Below are 22,455 nucleotides of genomic sequence, written 5' to 3' on the forward strand. Positions count from 1 at the left end.
TCAGTAGGCAATATCTCTGTACTCTGGCCAACACTTGTCCCTCAAACATAGCAGAAACAGATCAACTGATCGTTTATCATATTGCTGTTTACAGAGCCTTGCTATGCACATTTTAGGACATAGCAACAATATCTACACTCCAGGAGTAATAAATTGGCTGTGAAGCACTTTGCGATGTCCAGGGGGTGTCAAAGGCATAAGTTGTTTCATAATTGTCATACAACACTTAAAAAAAAATGTAACTGCGAACCTCGGAAAGGCTCATTAACACTGGAGCACCAGGAGGTGGCAGCAGAGGGCCTTCAACAAGCTTCTACTGTTCTTGCAGAATATAAAACTCTGCTTAATAATTGCAGTAATCTGGGATTCTTTGTGAACATCTGTGATCAACTGAGGGATGTCAATATATGAAATATGGATTCAGTACACATACGATTAATTGAGGTTTGGTAAACACTTCAAACAAGATATTCAACTCAAACCTCAGCCCAAGTAGGCTCTGGATCTCACACTCGCTGGGTAGGATATGGGGAGGAAAAGAAAGATTTGCATTACTATAGCGCTTTTCACAACCTCAGGACTTCCCAACCGCTTCGCAGCCAATGAAGTACTTTTGGCGACTGTTGTAATATAGGAAACACAGCAGCCAATTTGTGCACAGTAAGCTCCCACAAACAAGCAGTGATCTAACGACCAGGTAATCTGTTTTTCCTGATGTTGGCTGAAGGATGAGGAAAGCAGGGAGAACTTACGCCTGCTCTTTTTCAAAATAGTGCCGTGGATCTTTTACATCCGCCTGGGTGAGCCAGATGGGGCTTGATCCACACGACAACACTTCTAACAGCGGAGCACTCTCTCAATACTACACTGGGAGTGTTGGTCTAGGCTTTGTGCTCAAGTCTCGGAAGTAGGACTTGAACCCACAATCTGACTCCGAGAGGTCAGCGCTACCTACTGAACCACAGCAGTACGCTGGTACAGCTACTTTAGTTTTATAAATTTTGATGAGACGTCTGCTGACGGTGCTAATGGTCCTGAGGGGGTCGGACCGTATCACTGCGTGAAGTGGAATGTCCTGTGGAGGTGGCGGCCTGGGCCAGGGAGCCATAGCTTTACTTAACCTCCACCCACTGAGACCAGAGAACGTTGATGTTTTCCTGCAATGTGTGTACAGTGAAATATTAGTTTGAATAGTTCTGCAATTTTGTAAGCAAGTACATTTAAAGGGTCTAATCTTAAATCACCACAATGCTGACACCTTCACACCCGAAGTCTGCAGTTTACAACTCTGATCATCGCACACAGGTGTACAGTGCATTCTAAGTGTCACATTTAAATTACTGCACTTTAATGTTGCGAGACAGTATAAATTTGTCCTCTCAAATTGCTCATACCGCTTTCAGCACCAAAGACAGAGCTGCACCCCAACTGTACCCAGATGTTATAAACTCTGCAACATATTAAAGAGGTATCTGTGCACACCAATACTGCATCTCAAAAGTTACAGACAGATCTGTACCCACCAGCACTGTATTCGCGAGTTACACAGTGACAGGCCTGTACCAACAGTACTTTTTATTCATTCATGGGATGTGGGTGTCGCTGGCTAGGCCAGCATTTATTGCCCCCCTAATTACCCTTGAGATGGTGGTGGTGAGCTGCCTTCTTGAACCTCTGCCGTCCACGTGGTGTAGGTACACCCACAGTGCTGTTAGGGAGGGAGTTCCAGAATTTTGGCCAGCAGCCGTGAAGGAACGGCGATATATTTCCAGGTTGGGATGGTGAGTGACTTGGAGGAGAACTTCCAGCTGGTGGTGTTCCCATGTGTCTGCTGCCCTGGTCCTTCTAGATGATAGTGGTTGTGGGTTTGGAAGGTGCTGTCGAAGGAGCATTGGTGCGTTCCTGCAGTGCATCTTGTAGATGGTACACAATGGTGCCACTGTGCGTCGGTGGTGGAGGGAGTGAATGTCCGTGGATAGCGTGCCAATCAAGTGGGCTGCTTTGTCCTGGACGGTGTCAAGCTTCTTGAGTGTTGTGGGAGCTGCACTCATCCAGGCAAGTGGGGAGTACTACATCACACTCCTGACTTGTGCCTTGTAGATTGTGGACAGGCTTTGGGGAGTCAGGAGGTGAGTTACTTGATTCAGGATTCCTGGTCTCTATCCTGTTCTTGTAGCCACGGTGTTTATATGGCAAGTCCAGCTCAGTTTCTGGTCAATGGAAACCCCCAGGATGTTGATAGTGGGGGATTCAGTGATGATAATGCCATTGAACGCCAAGGGACAATGGTTAGATTCTCTCTTGTTGGAGATGGTCATTGCCTGGCCCTTCTGTGAAGTGAATGTTACTCGTCACTTGTCAGCCCAAGCCTGGATATTGCTGCATTTCGGCATGGACTGCTTAAATATCTGAGGAGTCACAAATGGTGCTGAACATTCATCAGCAAATATCCCCACTTCTGACCTTATGATGGAAGGAAGGTCATTGATGAAGCAGCTGAAGATGGTCGGGCCTAGGACACAGTGACAGACCTGTACCCATAAGTACTGTGCCCTACTGTTTTGCAGTGACAGGCCTGTACCAATGAGTACTGTATCAATGTTTTACAGTGACATGCCTGCACCTACGAGTAATGTACCCGTGTTTTACAGTGACAGACCCGTAACTCCAGTACCACAACCTACCGTGTTATATATACAGTGACAGACCGTACCCACGAGAAGGCATATGGGATACTTGCCTTTATTAGCCGGCGCGCAGAATATAAGAGCAGGGAGGTTATGCCGGAACTGTATAAAACGCTGGTTAGGCCACAGCTAGAGTATTGCGTGCAGTTCTGGAATCCACATTATAGGAAGGATGTGACTGCATCAGAGAGAGTGCAGAGGGGATTTACCAGGATGGTGCCTGGGCTGGAGAGTTTTAGTTATGAGGAGAGATTGGATAGACTGGGGTTATTTTCCCTGAAGCAGAGAAGATTGAGGGGGAACCTGATTGAGGTGTATAAAATTATGAGGGACATTATTAGGGTAGACAGGAAGGAACTTTTCCCCTTGGTGGAGGGATCAATAACCAGGGGGCATAGATTTAAGGTAAGGGGCAGGAGGTTTAGAGGGGATGTGAGGAAGAATTTTTTCACCCAGAGGGTGCTGGGAACCTGGAACTCACTGCCTGAAAGGGTGGTAGAGGCAGAAACCCTCATAACATTTAAGAAGTATTTGGATGTGCACTTGCAATGCCATAGCATACAAGGCTATGGGCCTAGGGAAATGGGATTAGAATAGTTAGGTACTTGTTTGACCGGTGCAGGCTCGATGGACCAAAGGTCTTTTTTCTGTGCTGTAGACCTCTAAGACTCTACTACACCCTAGTGTTACACACTGACAAACTTGTATCCACCAGTACCATAGCCTAGTGTTTTACAGTGGCAGACCTTTACCCACTAATACTGTACCCCAAGACATCCAAAAATCATTGACAGGCAATGAAATTTAGTTACAGTGTAATACAGGAACATGTGGTAGGCATATTGTGCACCTCGAAACCCCATGAAGAGCAGCTTGATAGTCAAATGTCCTATCTTTTATTTTTAAAAGGTGACAGTGGATGAGGGATAAAAATTGACCAGGACAACAGGGAGAACTCCCCTGCTCATCTTTGAAGTAGTGGCCACGGGATTTTTCTGTCGACCCAAGAGGGCAGACAGGGCCGGGGCCTAATGTCTCATCCAAAAGACAGCACCAACAGTGCAGCACTGCCTCAGTACTGCACCGGAGCATCAGCCTAGATTATATGCTGTTCTCCGGAGTCGAGTTCAAACTCACGACCTTCTGGCGATGTTGCTACCTGCTGAGCCAATGTAATATGGTGTGTACAAACCTGTCACTGCTGCTGGGAGTGATGGGATTACGCTGTAGGTGAATTGAGTGTATCCGAATAGAATTGGTTAATAGAATGTTGAAACATATTGCTGTGATATTTTTCCTTTAATGGCAGTGGTACAAAAGAGTCAATAAACTGAGTGACATCATCCAACATAGTCCAAATACAATGACACATCCCTTTAAATTAAATAGATTAGAAATCTTTCATCCTAATGCACTTTATCTATTTCTCAGTGTACCCTTATCATGGGAATTGCCTATGTAAACATGTCATGCTCCTGCCAGTGATGACGCTGTCATATCCGATTTGCATCTCCCAGTTCCTCAGCCTATTCTGCAGAGAAGCTCCCTATGTTTAAACCAAATCTAGGTCTCAGCTTTCTGAACACTGTCTAACTGTTTAACTATAAACAATTTTTTAACGATCAATGAATACACAAAAATGTATGCAGATTGTATGGCTTTAAAAGTGCCAATGCACCCTCGACCAACAATCCTCCACACTCCAAGGCAGCTTCACTTGAAGCACACACAGCCTCAAACCCATGAATGCAGCACCATGAGAGTACTAGTCAGAGAACAGAAGTAAGTTTTAAGTATGGGAGAAGAGGTTAAAATACTAAATTCAGAGTGGAACTATAAACAAGAAATGCAGATCAGGAACTACTAATAAATGGAACCTGTAGTGTCTCGTTTTCTCTAAACAACATTCCCCTTTCGATGGGACTGCTCACGCCCTTTGGGTTGCTGGCCGTCTGTCAAATAGTCTGGAGTATTTTAAGAATGTCAACACTTCCCTAATGCAAGTGAATCTATTCAGTTCAGGTTATGTATTGTGGAAATGTTGATGAAAACCAGGGAAAGAGGCCCTTATTTATGTGCTCATCTTAAAGTTTTATTTTGTGCCAAAGCAGAAACTGGTAGAAGCAGAAAACGTGGAGAACAGTGCAAGACTATCTGAAATGGGCACACTGGACAACCAATTGTTTCATAGCCTTGAATAAGTTTTACACCAGCTGGACGACCACCCTTGGGTCCCCAGCTCAAGAATGGCCCAGTAACACCTCAAAAAACATTTTACGTTCAGTTGAAATTGAACAGAAGAACATTAGAAAGAGGAGCAGGAGTAGGCCACATGGCCCCTTGAGCCTGTACAACCATTCAACAAGATGATGGCTGAACCCTTACCCCAACTGCACTTTGAAGTCCAATCCCCTTGACTCTCTTCAAATCAAAAAATCTAGCAATCCCTGTCACTAACATACCCAATGATTAAGCATCTATAGCCCGCTGAGATGGAGAATTCCAATTGAAAGGTTTCAGCCCAGACCACAAGGTATAAGGCACAAACAAATTACTTCCCATTAAGGAATGAGGAAGGAAGGGAAAGCGTTAACAGGTTGCCCAATGTCAACAGCCTGTGCAGGTTCCTTTTTCTGTCAGACCTCAACCCAATGGCCATGCTGTACATACACCTACTTCCAGAAAAAAATTCTGAACGAAAGGCCCAATAATAGTGTGAAATGTAAACTGTTTATTTAAAAAGTGAGTGTGAAACAGCTGTGGTTTAGGAATGCAGTAATGACAATCAACAATAAGAACAAAAGAAACAGAAGCAGCAATGGGACAAGCAGCCCTTGAACCTGCTCCGTCAATCCAACAGGATCACGGATGAACATCAATAACAATTTCACTTTCCCACCATTTTTCTTAAAATTCATTCACGGGATGTGGGCTTCGCTGGCTGGGCCAGCATTTATTGCCCATCCCTAGTTGCCCTTGAGAAAGTGTCGGTGAGCTGCCTTCTTGAACCGCTGCAGTCCATGTGGTGTAGGTACATCCACAGTGCTGTTAGGAAGGGAGTTCCAGGATTTTGACCAGCGACAGTGAAGGAATGATGATATATTTCCAAGTCAGGATGGTGAGTGACTTGGAGGGGAACTTCTAGGTGGTGGTGTTCCCATCTACCTGCTGCCCTTGTCCTTCTAGATGGCAGTGGTTGTGGGTTTGGAAGGTGCTGTCGAAGGAGCCTTGGTGAATTCCTGCAGTGCATCTTACAGATGGTACACACTGCTGCTACTGTGCGTCTGTGGTGGAGGGAGTGAATGTTTGTGGATGTGGTGCCAATCAAGTGGGCTGCTTTGTCCTAAATGGTGTCAAGCTTCTCGAGTGTTGTTGGAGTTGCACTCATCCAGGCAAGTGGGGAGTATTCCATCACACTCCTGGCTTGTACCTTGCAGATGGTGGACAGGCTTTAGGGAGTCAGAAGGTGAGTTACTAGTCGCATGATTCCTAGCCACTGACCTGCTCATGTGGCCACAGTATTTATATGGTTAGTCCAGTTCCTGATCATGAAATTCTATATTACGATCACTCTTCCCTAGAGATTCTTCAACTATGAAGACTACTAATTAACCATGTCTCATTACACACCAATAGATCTAAAATAGCCTGTTCTCTAGTTGATTCTCAACATACAGTTCTAGAAAACTGTCTCAACTGCATTCCACAAACACAACCTCCAAAGCTATCTTGGTTTGCCCAGTCTAACTCAAGATTAATGAATCTTGCGACTGTTGCATTATCCTTGTTATGTGTTCCCTTAATTTCCTAATTTATATGCTATCAAAACTATGATTATCATTAGGTGGCCTATAAACTACTCCCATAGTTTTTTCAGGGCTTGTTATTTCTTAGCTTCACCTATCCTGATTCTACATCCTGATTAACTTCCTTTCTCACTGTTGCCTTTATCTCATCCTTTATTATCAGAGCTACCCCACCCTCTTTCCCATTTTGCCAACTTTTCTAAAAGTCAACTACCCTGGAATATTTATTTCCCAACCTTGGTCGCCCTCTAACCACATCTCGGTAACGGTTACTCGATCAAATCATTTTATCTCTACTTGTACCATTAACTCATCTATCTTGTTATGAATGTTTATGTTTAATATGTTGGCTGATCAGTCGAAATTTATCAGCTAGTATGATGTCATGCAAGTCTCTTGGCAAGGATTGCTCTTCCAACGGTTCACCCACTGCAGAACTTGCCATACCAACCAAGGCAGCCCTGGGTTTCATTCACTGCTTTATTTTTGAAAGACAACAGGTATCAGCATCCCTCGTTAAGAGTGAGGGAGTGAGGTTGGGGCGGGGGAGTAAATAGATAGGGCTCCTGGTCTTAATAAACATTTAGGTGTTAGCCATGGCTCACTGGACAGTAACTCCCAAATCATAAGATTACTAGTTCAAGTTACAATCCAGGGACTTGAGCACAAAAATCAAGGCTGACATTCCAAACAGTACTGAAAGAGTGCTACACTGTCAGAAGCACTGTCTTTCAGATGAGACGTTGAGCTGAGGCCCTGTCTGCCTTCTAAGTTGGACACTATTTTGAAGAACAACACTGCCAGTATCCTGGCCAATATTTATCCCTGAACCATCACTGCAAAACAGATTATCTGGTCATTATCAAACTACTGTTGTTGGACGTTGCCACGCAAATCTTCTCTCGTGTTTCCTACAACAGTGAATACGCTTCAAAAGTACTTCATTGGCTATAAAGTGCTTTGAGAAGTCTTGAGGTCTCAGAACATCTCCCCTTACACCCTTTCTAGGGCCTTAACATCCTTGCTAAAGTAAGGCAGCCACATCTGTACAGAATATTCTAATTGTGACCTAAACAGTTTATTACTGATTTGCTTTTGTCTCCTGTGTCCCTTTTCAATAAACTTAAGATCCCATAAGCTTTATAAACGTGGCTTCCTACTTCTAAAGACTGGTGTGAAAATGTGTTTTCAAAATGAGTACATATAATGTAGTGCATAGTATTCTGTTTTAACTTTCTTATCTTTTAGTCCAGTCCATTTTTGGCCTGAGCCTACCTAAATGTCAACCTAACCCAGTCAGAACTGGATTCAATTTATGCTATCACCAAGACACTCCAAGTCTTGATATACGCCTCTGCATAATTATGCATAATTTTAACATACCTTCTCTGAAGCACATTGCTGACACAAATTCCAATAGAAATTCTTAATGACTAAGTTAATTATGATATCTGTATACATAATAGTGGCCTGCTGGATTACCACTGGGGGAGGCGGTGGTGTAGTGGTATTGTCACTGGACTGGTAATCCAGAGACCCAGGGTAATGGCAGATGGTGGAATTTGACTTATAAAAAAAATCTGGAATTAAAAGTCTGATGATGACCATTTAACATTATCGATTGTCATAAAAACTCATCTGGTTCACTAACCTCCTTTAGGGAAGGAAATCTGCTGTCCACAGCAATGTGGTTGACTCTGAACAAAGAGATGGGCCTAGCCAGCGATGCCCAACGAATAATTTTCAAAAACCGTGGCGTGTCCACAGTCTGCAGTTATTGATATAGTATAATTCTGCATGGTATTGCTACAATAGAACACAGAACTTTGTGGTATTGTTACATATCACAGCAGACCAGAAAGAAAAGAACGTAGCCCAAGGAAAGAACGAAGTCCCAAAGCAGCACATAGCCAATGAGGTACTTTTCACCTGTCGTCACTAATAATACTGTGAGGGAAGATATTACATTCCAATGCTTGAAGGTATTGCAAAATCCTCCATAAATTAATTAGAAATTTACAGCACAGACACAGGCCATCCAATTCCACAGGTCTATGCCATGTTTATGACCCACTCAAGCTTCCACCCAGCTTATCAAGTCTATGTATAGAAGTGATCAACCTCTACTGTTACCTACACAAACATGCTTACTGCACAAAAGCCTGCTCCAAAAAAGGAACTGCTTGTTCACTAGGGGGAATCAACCAGATTTATATTACTGCAGTGGTTATAACATTTTTCTGTTTCCTACAAATACTGACACATTCCCAGGGATCCTCTGTCCTAGCGTGCAAAAGATAGTGTAAGCTAGTCAAAGAAAACTATCTTTACACTGCAGAAAACATTTTGTCAGCAAGGAGCAACAGAATTAACATGCTGCTAAGTCACCAAAGATAGAACAAGTGCAGAATATGGAAGTCTCAAGGTTAGGGAGAAGATGGGTGGTGTGGTGATAGTATCACTGAATTCATAATCCAGAGGCCCAGGCTAATCCTCTAGGGACACAGGTTCAAATCCCACCACAGCAGCTGGTGGAATTTAAATTCAATTAATAAAATCTGGAATATAAAGCTAGTGTCATAATGGTGACCATGAAACTATCAATTGTCGTAAAAACCTATCTGGTTTTGCCCTGTAGGGAAGGAAATCTACCATCCTCACCTGTTCTGGCCTACACGTGAATCAGGCTCACCAGCAATGTGGTTGACTCTTAACTGCCCTCCAAAATGGCCTTGTAAGCCACTCTGTTCAAGGTCAATTAGGGATGGGCAATAAATGCTGGTCTTGCCAGTGATACCCACATCCCATGAAAGAATAAATTTCAAAAACTGTGCTCCTAGCGTGAGGCATGGTCTAATCCCCAACAGACATCTAATGATTTCAAGGACCCTCTGGGCACCACGACAAAAAGAGCGCCTCTCACAACCTCAGGGCATCCCAAATGTTTTACAGTTAATCAGGTATTTTTGAAGTGTAGTCACTATTGCAATGTAGGAAACGCGGCAGCCAATTTTACACACCGCAGGCTCCCACAACACAACGGAATAACGGTCAGATGGTCATTGGTTGAGGGATAAATGGTATCCAGGACACACGGGAGAAGCTCCTGCTCTCTGAAACAGTCAGCCAGACAGGGCAGAAGAGACTTTGGTTTAGTATCGCAAGTAAAAAAACAGCACTTCCAACAAAGCCGCACTGGAGTGTCCTCTGCATTGGGACTTGAAACCACAACCTTCTGACTCAAAGCAGAGAATGCTACTGCTGAGCCATAGCTGGTACTTGGGATGAAAAGAATGTATCCTGGTACTGGTTTGTAAAACTCTTAAAAGGCAGTCCAGATCCAGTTTACAATGCACACTTTTCACAAGCAAATGTACTGTCCGTAAATAAATGACAAATATGCAGGGCTATGCACGACAGATTCAACTCATTGTGCCTCTGGGGTGCTGCTGTGCGGAGGGACAACGAAGAGGCAAAGCTCTCCCGGCGTAGTGCTATGCACTCTACAGTAGCAGAGTTGAAGGAACAGAGACTTTTGCTGAGCTGTATTTCCAAGGATCAGACTCCAGCAGCAGACCCAAGTCGGTTGGTCTAAGGCAAGATGGTGAGTGTGAGGCAGATTATTTTGCCACGAGGGGCTTCTCAACTGAGCACCGCCCTGTTTTACCAATACCTGTACGCTCAACACCAATACTAGCAGATTTTCCCTGCTGCAACTTCCAAGCCTAGCACACCAGATTCTTGGGATAGTTAACTTCCTCTGCCACACTATATTTGAGAAGTCCCAACTGGAGGAAATCACAAATGCAAATGCAAAGCCCATTGCACATGCAACACGCCTCGTCAGTTAAACGGTAAAAAAAAACGTTCTTCTCTCGCTCGTAGTCCAATCTTTCTTTCCCTTTATTTACTTCTCCTCCAGTACCTGGTTTGACCCTTTCAGCCACTCTCACTCACCCTCTTTTTCCATCATTCTGCTCGTTTCTCTATCAACCCTTAAATCTAATCACTTAAGGAAATAGACAATTGGAGCCATCTTTCCCAGATGACTTGAGGTGTCAGCTGTGGCTCAGTTCATAGCACCCTTGCCTTTGAATCAGAGGGTTGTGGGTTCATGTCCCACTCCCCGAAACCAAGAACTGTGATTGTACTCGAAAGAGTTGCAATCTGTGACTGTTGATAACTCGAAAGAGTTTCCCAGATGACTTGAGGTGTCAGCTGTGGCTCAGTTCATAGCACCCTTGCCTTTGAATCAGAGGGTTGTGGGTTCATGTCCCACTCCCGGAAACCAAGAACTGTGATTGTACTCGAAAGAGTTGCAATCTGTGACTGTTGATAACTCGAAAGAGTTTCCCAGATGACTTGAGGTGTCAGCTGTGGCTCAGTTCATAGCACCCTCGCCTTTGAATCAGAGGGTTGTGGGTTCATGTCCCATTCCCAGAAACCAAGAACTGTGATTGTACTCGAAAGAGTTGCAATCTGTGACTGTTGATAACTCGAAAGAGTTTCCCAGATGACTTGTTCCCCACTCGAATTTCCAGCAAATTACCACACAAATTATATTCAGGTTGAAGGGTGCAGGAAACCTCACATTCTCCACCAACTTCTGGTCAGTTTTATTTTAAATTAAATTGACAGGGTGACATAAGGGAGCATCACTTTAAACTAGCAAATGGGCAAATACTAGATAGATGTGAGGAAGTTGTTCTTCATACAGAGGGATCAATACTCAGAATGAACTGCCAGATAGAGTATTGCAGGGGAGAACAGTGGAACCATTTTAAAAACACAATTCAATGCTACAAGTGAATTTTAGGCTCTTTCTGGATGGTTGAATTCATGGACCAAATGATCTTCCTCATCTGCAATTGTCTTGCGACTTAGACACCATTGAAATAGCTAGACTAGTTTGCCTTCTACATCTGTTGGTTGCATGACACAACGATAACAGAATTGTTGACTGATCATGAACAATCTACTCCATTATGCTGATACTAGGATTGTGTGACGCAAGATAATCATTTAATTTATTTCATTAAACAATGTTTTTTTCCTGTCTGACAAACACTCCTTTAACCCTCAAATATAAATGCAAGTCTGTCCCTCTGCCACACTTCTTGTATGATAGTTGAACATTGTCTCACTGCCAGCCTCTAATAGCTCTCTTTCTCTAATCACAAACTTTCTCCCTCACTCACTCTCTCTCATTTTATAGGTTGAGCTGTGATCAATTCTCTTATGAGCTTTCTCCTCAAAGAATCTTACAGCATCGGTGGTGACCATTTGACCCATCGTGCCTGTGCCGGCTCTGTGAAAGAGCTATCCATTACTCCTTTCTCAGCGCCCTGCATATTTTTCCTATTCAAGTATTTATCCAACCCTCTTTTGTAAATTACCATTCAATCTGCCTCTGCCACTGTTTCAGGTAATGCATTCCAGATCACAAAACCATGTCAAAAAAAATCTTTATCTCTTGTTCCCCATGAAATACACTGTCCAATCACTTTGTGTGTCAGCTGTGGCTCAGTTGGTAACATTCCCACTTCTGAGTGAGAAGGTTCTGGTTCAAGTCCCACTCCAGTGTTTGAGCAAAAAAAAAAATCAATGTTGACACTCTAGTGCAATACTATGGGAGTGCTGCATTGTCAAAGTTATCATCTTCAGATGAGAAGATAAACCAAGATCCTGTCTGCTCTCTCAGGTGGATGTAAAAGATCCCGTGGTCCTATTTCATAGAAGGACAAGGGAGCTGTCCATGATCCTGGCCAATATTTATCCCTCAACCAACATCACTAAAACAGAATATCTGGTCATTATCAAATTGTTGTTTGTCGGAGTTTGCTGTACACAGGTTAGCTGCCGCATTTCCAACAGTGCAGAAGTGACTACGGTTTCAAGTATTTAATTGGCTGAAAAGCACAGATGTCTGGAAGTCATGAAACGTGCTCTATAAACGCAAAGTATTCTTTTATGTTCCTCATGTTCTTCCACTTACTCTGCACACACTTTGTTTGAAGTCAAGACCATTGAATTGTCTCTACCAAAAACCAGAAGATTGGATTATTCAACTCTGCAGTTTGTTGAATATCGGTGATGGATATTGGCTGCCACTTTTGTCTACTCAACAGTCACACAATCAAGACATTCTTCAGTCTTGTAAAGCACTTGAAGACATTTTGACTACAAAGAAAGACCAGCATTTATTTAGGTCCTTTGATAACATCAGGACATCCCAAAGCACTTTACAACCAATTAAGTACTTTTGAAATGTAATCACTGTTTATAGTGTAGGAAAGGCAGTCATCAATTCGCACACAGCAAGCTCCCAAAAACTGCAACACAATGATGACCAAATAATCTGCAATTATGATTTTAATTGAAGGATAATATTGGATAAGGCAACAAGGAGAACTCCACTGCTCGTCTGTGAAATAGTGCAATGGGACCTCTTATATCCACCTGAGAGAGCAGGCAGAGCCTCAGTTTAAGGTCTCATCTGAAAAACAGCATGTCCGTGTTTCAACAGTGCAGCACTCTCTCAGTTACTGCAGGGTCAGCCTAGATTTTATGCTCAAGTCTTTGGAGTGGGTCTTGGATCTACAACCTTTTAAGTCAAGACTGGAGTGCTACCCATTGAGCCATGGCTGACACAAACTCATCCTTTCCTTGGACTTCAAAACTATTATTTTTCCAGTAATCAACACAGATCATCACTCAATAAATTTGGAAAGGTTATTACCTCCATGTTCTTGCACTCTCATACACACCATGGAGTTAGTCAAGCAGTTTAATCTGCTTTAAAATATCAATGACTCACAAAGCCATTGTGTGTGGCGACAGTGACAATATAAATATATACATAAATAATTGCTCATTCAAGAATTGGCAGCAGCAGTAAACTAATCTTAAGAGTGCAGGTGGTTATCAACAATTTGGGATTTCCTGGCCCAGCATATGTTGTTGTCTGATCTCTACAATGAGATTTCTGCTCAATAACAGTTACTGGGTATTTTTTATTACATTGCAGGGCTAGTATAAAATTCAAGCTCAAGGTCAAACTGACTCTTCAAGCGAGTGTCAAACACTCTTTGTTAAAAATGAATCTGAGGTGTAGAGGTCACTGATGCTCAAGAACTTATTTCATTTACTTGGCAGAGTGCAGTACATGAGCAACATCGGATCGCTGCACACATACAGCTAAGGTTCTGATCATTTTTTAAATTTTCCCTGTGCTGGACAAAGGTTTTACAGGCAGCAATGCAAGCTTTGTGAGAGCGAGCCAAGGGCAAGGAGTAGTGGGGTGGGTGGAGGTGAGTGCCCAGTGGCAAGAACAATCATGACCTGTAAACACTAATGTCATTGGGCACAGTAATCCAAGTTTGCCCCCTGCATTGCGGTCTCTTCAACAGTGTTTGGAAGAACCATCTCTTCGGGTGACACACCAGTTAGTGCCATCTGACTTATATTAATACAATGCTGATGTCCATCATAAGCTTCCCGTTTCCTGACCAACATGCCAATTTTAATGAGTGCCAATGAGTTTCAGAAACTAAAAAACTTTAGCCCAGTCCTGGCAAATGGTTAGGGTCATTTTTTTAATATTAAATGCTGTGGGATATGGGCCCAGGCACTCACACTTGAATACATGACAAAAGGAAAACCTAGCAGTCCTGCCGAGCAAACCTAGCAGTATGCCCCTCTACCCAATTATTACAAACAGAGACACCTGAAGAGGCAGTTTTATGACACGAGAGAGAGTTATTGTGACATTTCAGCAGTTATTGCAACATATGCACAAAATTGGGAATATGCCATGGGCAGCTACAAAACCTGAAACTTCACAAACCAAAATGCCTGGATACATTCAGGAGTGTTTAAAATGCAAGTGACTTGTGATCTGCTACCAGTGGAGACATCTGACAGAGTCCTCCCAACAGTGACAGTTTTAATCAATGTTTAAACCACCATCAGGCAAACTTTCTGTGCAGCTGTTTTTATAGAATCATAAAATGATACACCATAAAAGGACAGTATCTGACTCATCACACTTGTGCTGGCTCTTTGAAATAGCTATCCAAATAGTTCCACTGCTCTTTCCCAAAGCTGCAAAATTTTCCCACTTGACCATTTATGCAATTCCCAAAGAAGTTTATTGCTGAATCAGCTTCCACCAGCCTTTCAGGCAGTGTTTCCAGATCAAAAATCACTGTGTAAACATTTTCATCAAGTTTCCTCTGGTTCCGTGGCCACTTATCTTAAATTTGTGTTCTCTGGTTACTGACTCTTTTGGCACCAGAGACACCTGCTCTATCAAAATTCTTCACAATTTTGAAACCTTTAGTAAATCTCATCTTAACCTTCTCTGCAATCCCAGATTCTCCAGCCTTTCTACAAACTGAAGGCTTGTAATCCTGGTACAACAGTCCAAGGATAGCAAGCGCACAGCTGCATCCGTGAATATAAACAGCCTCTTCCAGAAGCAGCAGAATCCCACTTTTCTACGCTTACCAAGGCAAAGCTTCCACAGGACCCACACCCTACCCTCGAGTCCCTGTCTCCCTCTAGTTTCTCCCCCAATTCCCACTCCAAGCTCATCTTATCCAGGAGGCCCACTTCCTGCTTCCTCAACAGCATTCCTGCTAAACACAAAACATCCCTTCCTGGCACCCATGATAGTTGACATTGCAAGTGGTTCCCTATCCATTGGAAACCACCATTTTTGCCACCTCCTCAAAAACCTACCCTTGGGCCCTTCTGTCCTTCTGAAGTATCAACTCAGCTTCAATCTCCTGTGACAATGGGTGTTATTTCTTTTAATATTTTGGGGAATATTGTGTTATTCTGTAAAGAAGGCTGTGTGTGTGTGTGTGAGAGATTGATTTAATTAAGCTAGGCATAGTTTGACAGGAGTCAAAAACAAAAAACGCTGGAAAAACTGAGCAGGTCTGACAGCATCTGTGGAGAGAAAGACAGAGTTAACGTTTCGGATCCGTATGACTCTTCGTCAGAGCTCTGAACAGTCATACGGATTTGAAACGTTAACTCTGTCTTTCTCTCCACAGATGCTGTCAGACCTGCTCGGTTTTTCCATGGTTTTTTGGCTTTGTTTCAGATTTCCAGCATCTGCAGTATTTTGTCTTTGTATTATATTGATAGGAGTCAAGTTGTCTGGGGGTTTGAAGAGGTTAAAAGTGTTAAGTTTGAGGCACAAGTAATTAGGTTAGATCTAACATTTGCATTTTTAGATAAGTTGAGTTTTTTTTAATATCAAAGGGGAGTCAGAGGTAAAAAGAAACATGCTTGCACCTTGCAAGAGTTCCATAGGTAAACAGTAATGGGGATATTATATCTTATTGACCTAAAAGCAAAGGCAAGATGGAAATATGAAAGATCTTAAATTTGGAATGGTTCTTCTCCGTTTCAGAATACAAAAAAATGGGTATGGCCGTAAGCCATGTTTCCCTCTGGGATTTGGGTTGTACAGCAATTAACACCAGCTATGGTCATAATACTCCAAAGACTTGTCACTGCCCAGATCTGTGTTTTACCTGTCCTGTGACTACCTATTTCAGTTTCTCAGGTTACCTGTTAAAGGCGCCATACAAACACGCTGCTTTTAAAGTTAACAAGCATTCAAAAAAGAAAATGAGCTTAAATGTTTCAAGTCCTAATGAAGGATATTCCCCAAAATCTTGCTTTTTCCCTTTCAGATGGTGTCAGCTGGCTACCTATGCACTTCCAGCATTGTCTAGTTTTTTTTTGCATCTGTTAGTGTTTGATGAGGAATTCTAGAATTTCTAATTCAGTAGCTAATCAGTAATGACTCTCAAAATCAAATGAAAACCCTCACACAGCTTAACTGAACAGCAGTAATCATCTGTCTACAGAAGAACCAAAAGCCAAAAATACAGATCCGAGAAATCTACAACATACCCACTGGCATTAGGTACAGTTTCTCAGGATCTTTTGTGCTCCCAGCAAACAGTGGGAACATTATTGGGCTGTAGTCCCTGTGTCTCAAGCAGCACCCTTTTACTGTCTTCACCCAATATACAGAACAGGAAAACCGCAAAGGGAGAATGGAAACATTTTAAATTACACACTTTTGTTGAAATGCAGCAAGGTGAACCAAGCTATCCAAGCACCCTGCGTTATTATTAAAACTGGTGATGGTGCAGGGCAAACCTCCATTTCCCCCAATGTATCTCACCTCCCAAGCTCAAAACGGTGGTGTCTACTCTATTGCTATAATATTTCCAAATTCTTAACTGAGTGCCAAGATAGTAACAAGCTGGGGGTAATTTTGCTCTTAGGACATGTTATGAAAGTCAAACTTGCCTTAACGTTGATTGGCGGTCGGGAATTTCAACTCCTGATCAGCCTTGGACATTTTGCGCATGCGCAGACCAGGAACAGAGCACCATGGAAGACTGTCCCAGACAGGGGACAGGGAGACGTCCCAAAGGGGAGAGGGGACAGAGACTGGAAAAGGACCCATTTCAGTTAAAAAAAAAATTGAAGAGCAAAGAAACAGGCTCCAAACAGGAAAAGGACTGTGGGGAGCAGACTTTAAGAGAAGGCGGCAGCCAAAGGTTGGTGACTCCGTACTACGGGCCTCTGGGCAAAGGTACCCCTTTGGAGGAGTAGTGTTCTGCGTGGTGTGGTCGAAGAGCTGAAGTTGTGCTTCTGAGTTGGTGCTCAAGTACATACTTAGGAATCCAGAGGAACGAAAACTCAGGAGACAAGATTGAAACCCTGCAAAGTGAGCCATTGTTGATGCCGTCCTAGTTGGAGTGGCTTTTGAAGAGAATTTCCAGGTTTGATCTTCGAAGGTGAAGACTGGAATTCCTCATGAAATAGACAGAGTTTCATTGAGATTGGTTGACTCATAGCATTACTGATGTCTGGATGGATTGCTGAAAAATCCACGGATTCGGTTTTGGTCGCATCTACCACTTGTTGCGTAGTGTGGCGTGTTTGACCACAGTTAGCTTGTTAATTCACATATACTCTAACATTCAGAGTAAGGGTGAGGTACAAGGTAGCTATTATAAATTGTTTTATCTTTCTGACCTTGTATAGTAAAGTTTATTTCTGTTTTTGTTCAAAAGCCATGGAGTCATGTGGCTTTATTCACTTAGCAGGTGTCTTAAATCTCAAACTTGGTCTTTTAATAAACCTTTAATGGTCCCTAACTGAATCTTAACAAAAACTTGGGGGTCTGGTCTAGGATCATATCAGACACATGTGAACTGTGTTCAGATTGTCCAAACTAATTTCACTAAGAACCCTTTCAGTCCCCTGAAAGGGGGATTTTTCATTCTATCCCTCTGCCCTGGTTTCAAATCCTATGGAGTAAAGGCAATATCCAGATCATTATCCAGATCAACATATTAAAAATTTCATGTCTCCATGCACATCGACATTCTCATAAGTTATGCCTACATTTATAATGGGCACTTCCCATGTAAACTTGTCACACTACAACCACATATGCTCTTCTTCCCCTGGAAGAGGTGTTGCAATGCCACTGCTTGTGTACAGGTGTAATTACACAATGCTGCGTTTACACAGGGCATTCCCATTACAAATGTAGACCCAAGAATTTATTATGGAAATAATATAATAAGGACAGAACCTGTGACTTTAAAATAGGGACATAATTACATCTGTGTACAGGTCCAATTACTCCCACCCTCCAACCCTGCTTCACCTAAATCCCTTGATCTTATACGATAGATCTCCCATGATGGGAGTTCTATCACATAAGAGATGAGCACGCAGAACTCAGTTCAGCTGATGGAGTCTTCTCTATATTACATCTAGTATGGATACCTTCCATCAAAAGCCTTTTGGCCTGTTCGCACCTTCAGCTGCCTGGTCCTAAAACTCTAGAATTCCCACTTTAAATCTTTCCACCTCTCTCATATCCTTTAAGTGCATCTTAAGCCCACATTCTGGCCAAGATTTTGGTCACCTGTCCAAATAGCTGCTTATGTGGCTCAGCATCAAATTTTGTTTGATAATGTTCCTGTGAATCACAGAATCGTTACCATGTAGAAGGAGGCCATTCAGCCTAACATGTCTGCACCGGCTCTCTGAGCATTTTAACTTGGTGCCAATCTCCTGCCTTTTCCACATAACCCTGCACATTGTTTCTATTTAAATAATCATCCAACGCCCTCTTCAATGCCTCAATTGAACCTGCCTCCACCACACTTTCAGGCAGTGCATTCCAAACTCTAACTACTCGCTGTGTGAAAAAGTTTTTTCCCATCTCACATTAGCTTCTTTTGCAAAACACTTTAAAACTGTGGCCTCTGGTTCTCGATCCGTTTACGAGTGGGAACAGTTTCTCCCTACCTACTCTGTCCGGACCGCTCATGATTTTGAAAACTTCTATCAAGTCTCTTCTTAGCCTTCTCCTCTTCAAAGAAGGCAGTCCCAACTTCTTCAAGTTTTCCTCATAACTGAAGTGTCTCATCCCTGGAACCATTCTCATAAACCTCTTCCGCACTCTCTCCAATGCGTTCACATCCTTCCTGTAGTGTGGCACCCAGAACTGTACACAATACTCCAGCTGAGGTCTAACCAGTGTCTGATACAAGTTCATCATAACCCCCCTGCTCTTGTACTCTATGCCCCTATTAATGAAGCCTAGAATACTGTATGCTTTAAATACAGCTCTCTCTACTTGTCCTGCCACCTTTAATGGCTTATGTACATATACACTCAGGTGTCTCTGCTCCTGCAAACCCTTTAGAATAGTATCCTTTATTTCATACTGTCTCTCCATGTTCTTTGTACCAAGTGTATCACCTCACACTTCTCCACATTGAACTTCATCTGCCACCTATCTGCCCACTCCACCAATACGACAATGTCCTTTTGAAGTTCTACACTGTCCTCCTCACAGTTTACAATTCTCCCAAGTTTTCTGTCGAACCCAAATTTGAAATTGTTCCTTGCACACCAAGATCTAGATAATTTATATATATCAGGGAAAGCAAGGGTTCTGACCCCTGGGGAACTCCACTACAAACCTTCGTGCAGCCCGAAAAATACCCATTACTCTCTGTTGCCTATCCCTCAGCCAATTTTGTATCCAAGTTGCTATTGTCCCTTTTATTCCATGACCTATAACTTTCCTCACAAGTCTGTTGTGTGGCACTGCATCAAACGCCTTTTGGAAGTCCATGTACACCACACCAACAGCCTTGCCCTCATCAACCGTCTCGGTTACCTCTTCAAAAGACTCCAGCAAGTTAGTTAGACATGATTTTCCTTTAACAAATCCATGCTGACTCTTCCGAATCAATCCACATTTTTCCATGTGACTATTAATTCTATCCCAAATAATTGTTTCTAGAAATTTCCCCACCACCGAAGTTAACCTGACTGGTCTGCAATTGCAGGGCAGATCTTTACAACCTATTTTGAACAAGGGCGTAAAGTTTGCAATTCTCCAGTCCTCTGGTACTTCCCCCGAATCCAGAGATCATTGAAAGATTATTGCCAGTGCCTCTGTAATTTCCACTCTCACTTCCTTCAATATTCCTGGATGCATCTCATCCGGTCCCAGCGCCTTATCAACTTTAAGTACCGACAGCTTATCCAATACCTCCTCCTTATCAATTTTAAACCCTTCTAGTGACTGAGTTTCTTCCTCTGTCACCATGGCCTGGGCAGCACCTACCTCGTAGGTAAAGACAGATGCAAAGTATTCATTTAACACTTTAGCCATACCTCTTGCCTCTATGTGTAAATCCCCTTTTTGGTCCCTAATAGGCCTTATCCCTCCTTTTATCACCCTTTTACTATTGATGTGCTTTTGAATACTTTGGGAATTCCTTTTATGTTAGCTGCCAATCTTTTTTCATAATCCCTCTTTGCTTCTCGTATTTGCTTTTTCACATCCCTCCTGAACCTTCTGTATTCAGCTTGGTTCTCAATTGTATTTGCTACCCGGCACCTGTTGCTGCACACTTTTTCTTCTTTAACTTAATTTCGATCTCCTTAGTCATCCAGGGAGCTCTGGATTTGCTTGTCCTACCTTTCCCTTTTGAGGGAACATACCTTGGCTGTGCCCAAACCATCTCCTCTTTGAAGGTAGCCCATTGTTCAGCTACCATTTTTCCTGCCAATCTTTGGTTCCAGTCTATCCAGCCCAGCTCCGTTCTTGCCCCACTGAAGTCCGGTCTCTGCCAGTTGATTATTCTTACTCTGGATTAACCAATGTCGTTTTCCACCGTCATCCTAAACCTTGCGATACAATGGTCACTATCCCCTCAATGTTCTCCTGCTGTCACTTGATCGATTTGGCCCATCTCATTCCCAAGGACCGGGTCTAGCAGTGCCTCCTTTCATGTTGGACTGGAAACATACTGTTGCAGGAAATTCTCCTGAACACAATCTAGGAACACTTGTCCCTCACTGCCCCTTATACTACCACTATCCCAGTCTACATACGGGTAATTAAAGTCCCCCATTATAACTACTCTGTAATGTTTACACCTCTCTGTAATTTCCTTGCAGGGAAGGGGCTATACAAGGTGCGATACAAATGCAAGTTGTTGCAGCAGCATACTTATTCAGGTGCAATATGCTATCTGCAGCCTTCCGGACTTAACATTGAGTTCAACGACTTCAGACCGTGAACAGCCTCCTCTATCCTCAGCCCAGTTTTACCCCCTTTTTTCAATATTCATTTTTATTTTTTTATTTTTATTTTTCATTTTTATTCATTGTTTTATCCCCACCTTTTATCCCATTTTCAATTTTTTTTCCTACCACAATCCCCCCACCCCACACCCACAAGGGCCATCTGTCATGTTGTTCTTTCCAAAGTGCTTACCCTTGTCTGGCTATTATCACATTCTGCTTTCTATCCTTAATGCCACCATCAGCACCTCCTTTAGCCAGTGCCACCACCCTTTGTCCTTTTGTTCATGACATATTTGTCAATCTCTCCTTTGTCCCCACCTATTGCTGGCCTTCTATCCAGCTCCACCTGCTCCACACCCCTTAAACATTATAAATTTCATCACATTTTCACTTCTCTTCAGCTCTGAAACGTTAACTTTGTCTTTCTCTCCACAGATGCTGTTAGACCTGCTGAGTTTTTCCAGCATTTTCTGTTTTTGTTTCAGATTTCCAGCATCTGCAGTATTTTGCTTTTAGCTTTCAGGACTCATTCTGAAACCTATCCACACATACTGATTCTGTGCGTGGTACCAGCTGCCCTAAGAATGGGAAGGGAACACCTTTCACAATAAAACAACGGAGCTATCTGATAACAAACACAAGCAATCAAAAAGCTGGCCCTCACAATGTACTATGAGCCCCAGCAAGAGCAAGCACCTTGCGAAATAAAACCATCTTGTAACTACCATTATCAATTGCATTGGGTCATTTAGTAACAACATACTTCTCATTTCCACTTTCTTAACTCGGTGCAGGCCAGATACAATTTTGCAATAATCTGTTAGGTCTTATAATTAACCAAAATAGTGGAAACCAGCAGTGCCTTCAGTCAATCTTAGAAAAAAATGTTGAGCTGCAACAACTGCATTAACAATCTGCTAATATTTAGTAATACTCTAAGCGTTCTGTATTTTCAGTGATTGAGAAATACTGCCATATAGTATTCTGTGACACTGTCAAACTATAACACTATATGCTGTTAACTGTAACATAGAGTCATACTGTAAGTTACCTGCAGCACTGTCATAATGTAACTGAACAGAACTGTACACTATTGTTATAATGTAAGCAGTTGCAAAATTCACAAGCCTCTAGTACGTCCTGTGGGAGAGCAAAATAGAAAACAATTCGCTACCTGTGTAAAACACAGAATTCTAATAAAATCCCACGCATACACTTCATGTCCCAGGTGTGTCTCTAATAAGCATGGGGCAGAAAGTCACTAATGAGCAAACTGGGAGAAATGTTTAATTTCAAAA

At 42.6% G+C, this 22,455-nt stretch overlaps 1 protein-coding gene across 5 annotated transcripts in view; it reads right to left on the minus strand.

The window, feature by feature from the left end:
* LOC144683435 (suppressor of tumorigenicity 7 protein homolog) overlaps positions 1-22,455 on the minus strand; it is a 153,937-nt gene that overhangs the window by 100,682 nt on the left and 30,800 nt on the right. The window lies entirely within an intron of this gene.

The sequence above is a fragment of the Cetorhinus maximus genome, chromosome 8 (genome assembly GCF_964194155.1).
Source record: "Cetorhinus maximus chromosome 8, sCetMax3.hap1.1, whole genome shotgun sequence".
Classification (NCBI taxonomy): domain Eukaryota; kingdom Metazoa; phylum Chordata; class Chondrichthyes; order Lamniformes; family Cetorhinidae; genus Cetorhinus; species Cetorhinus maximus.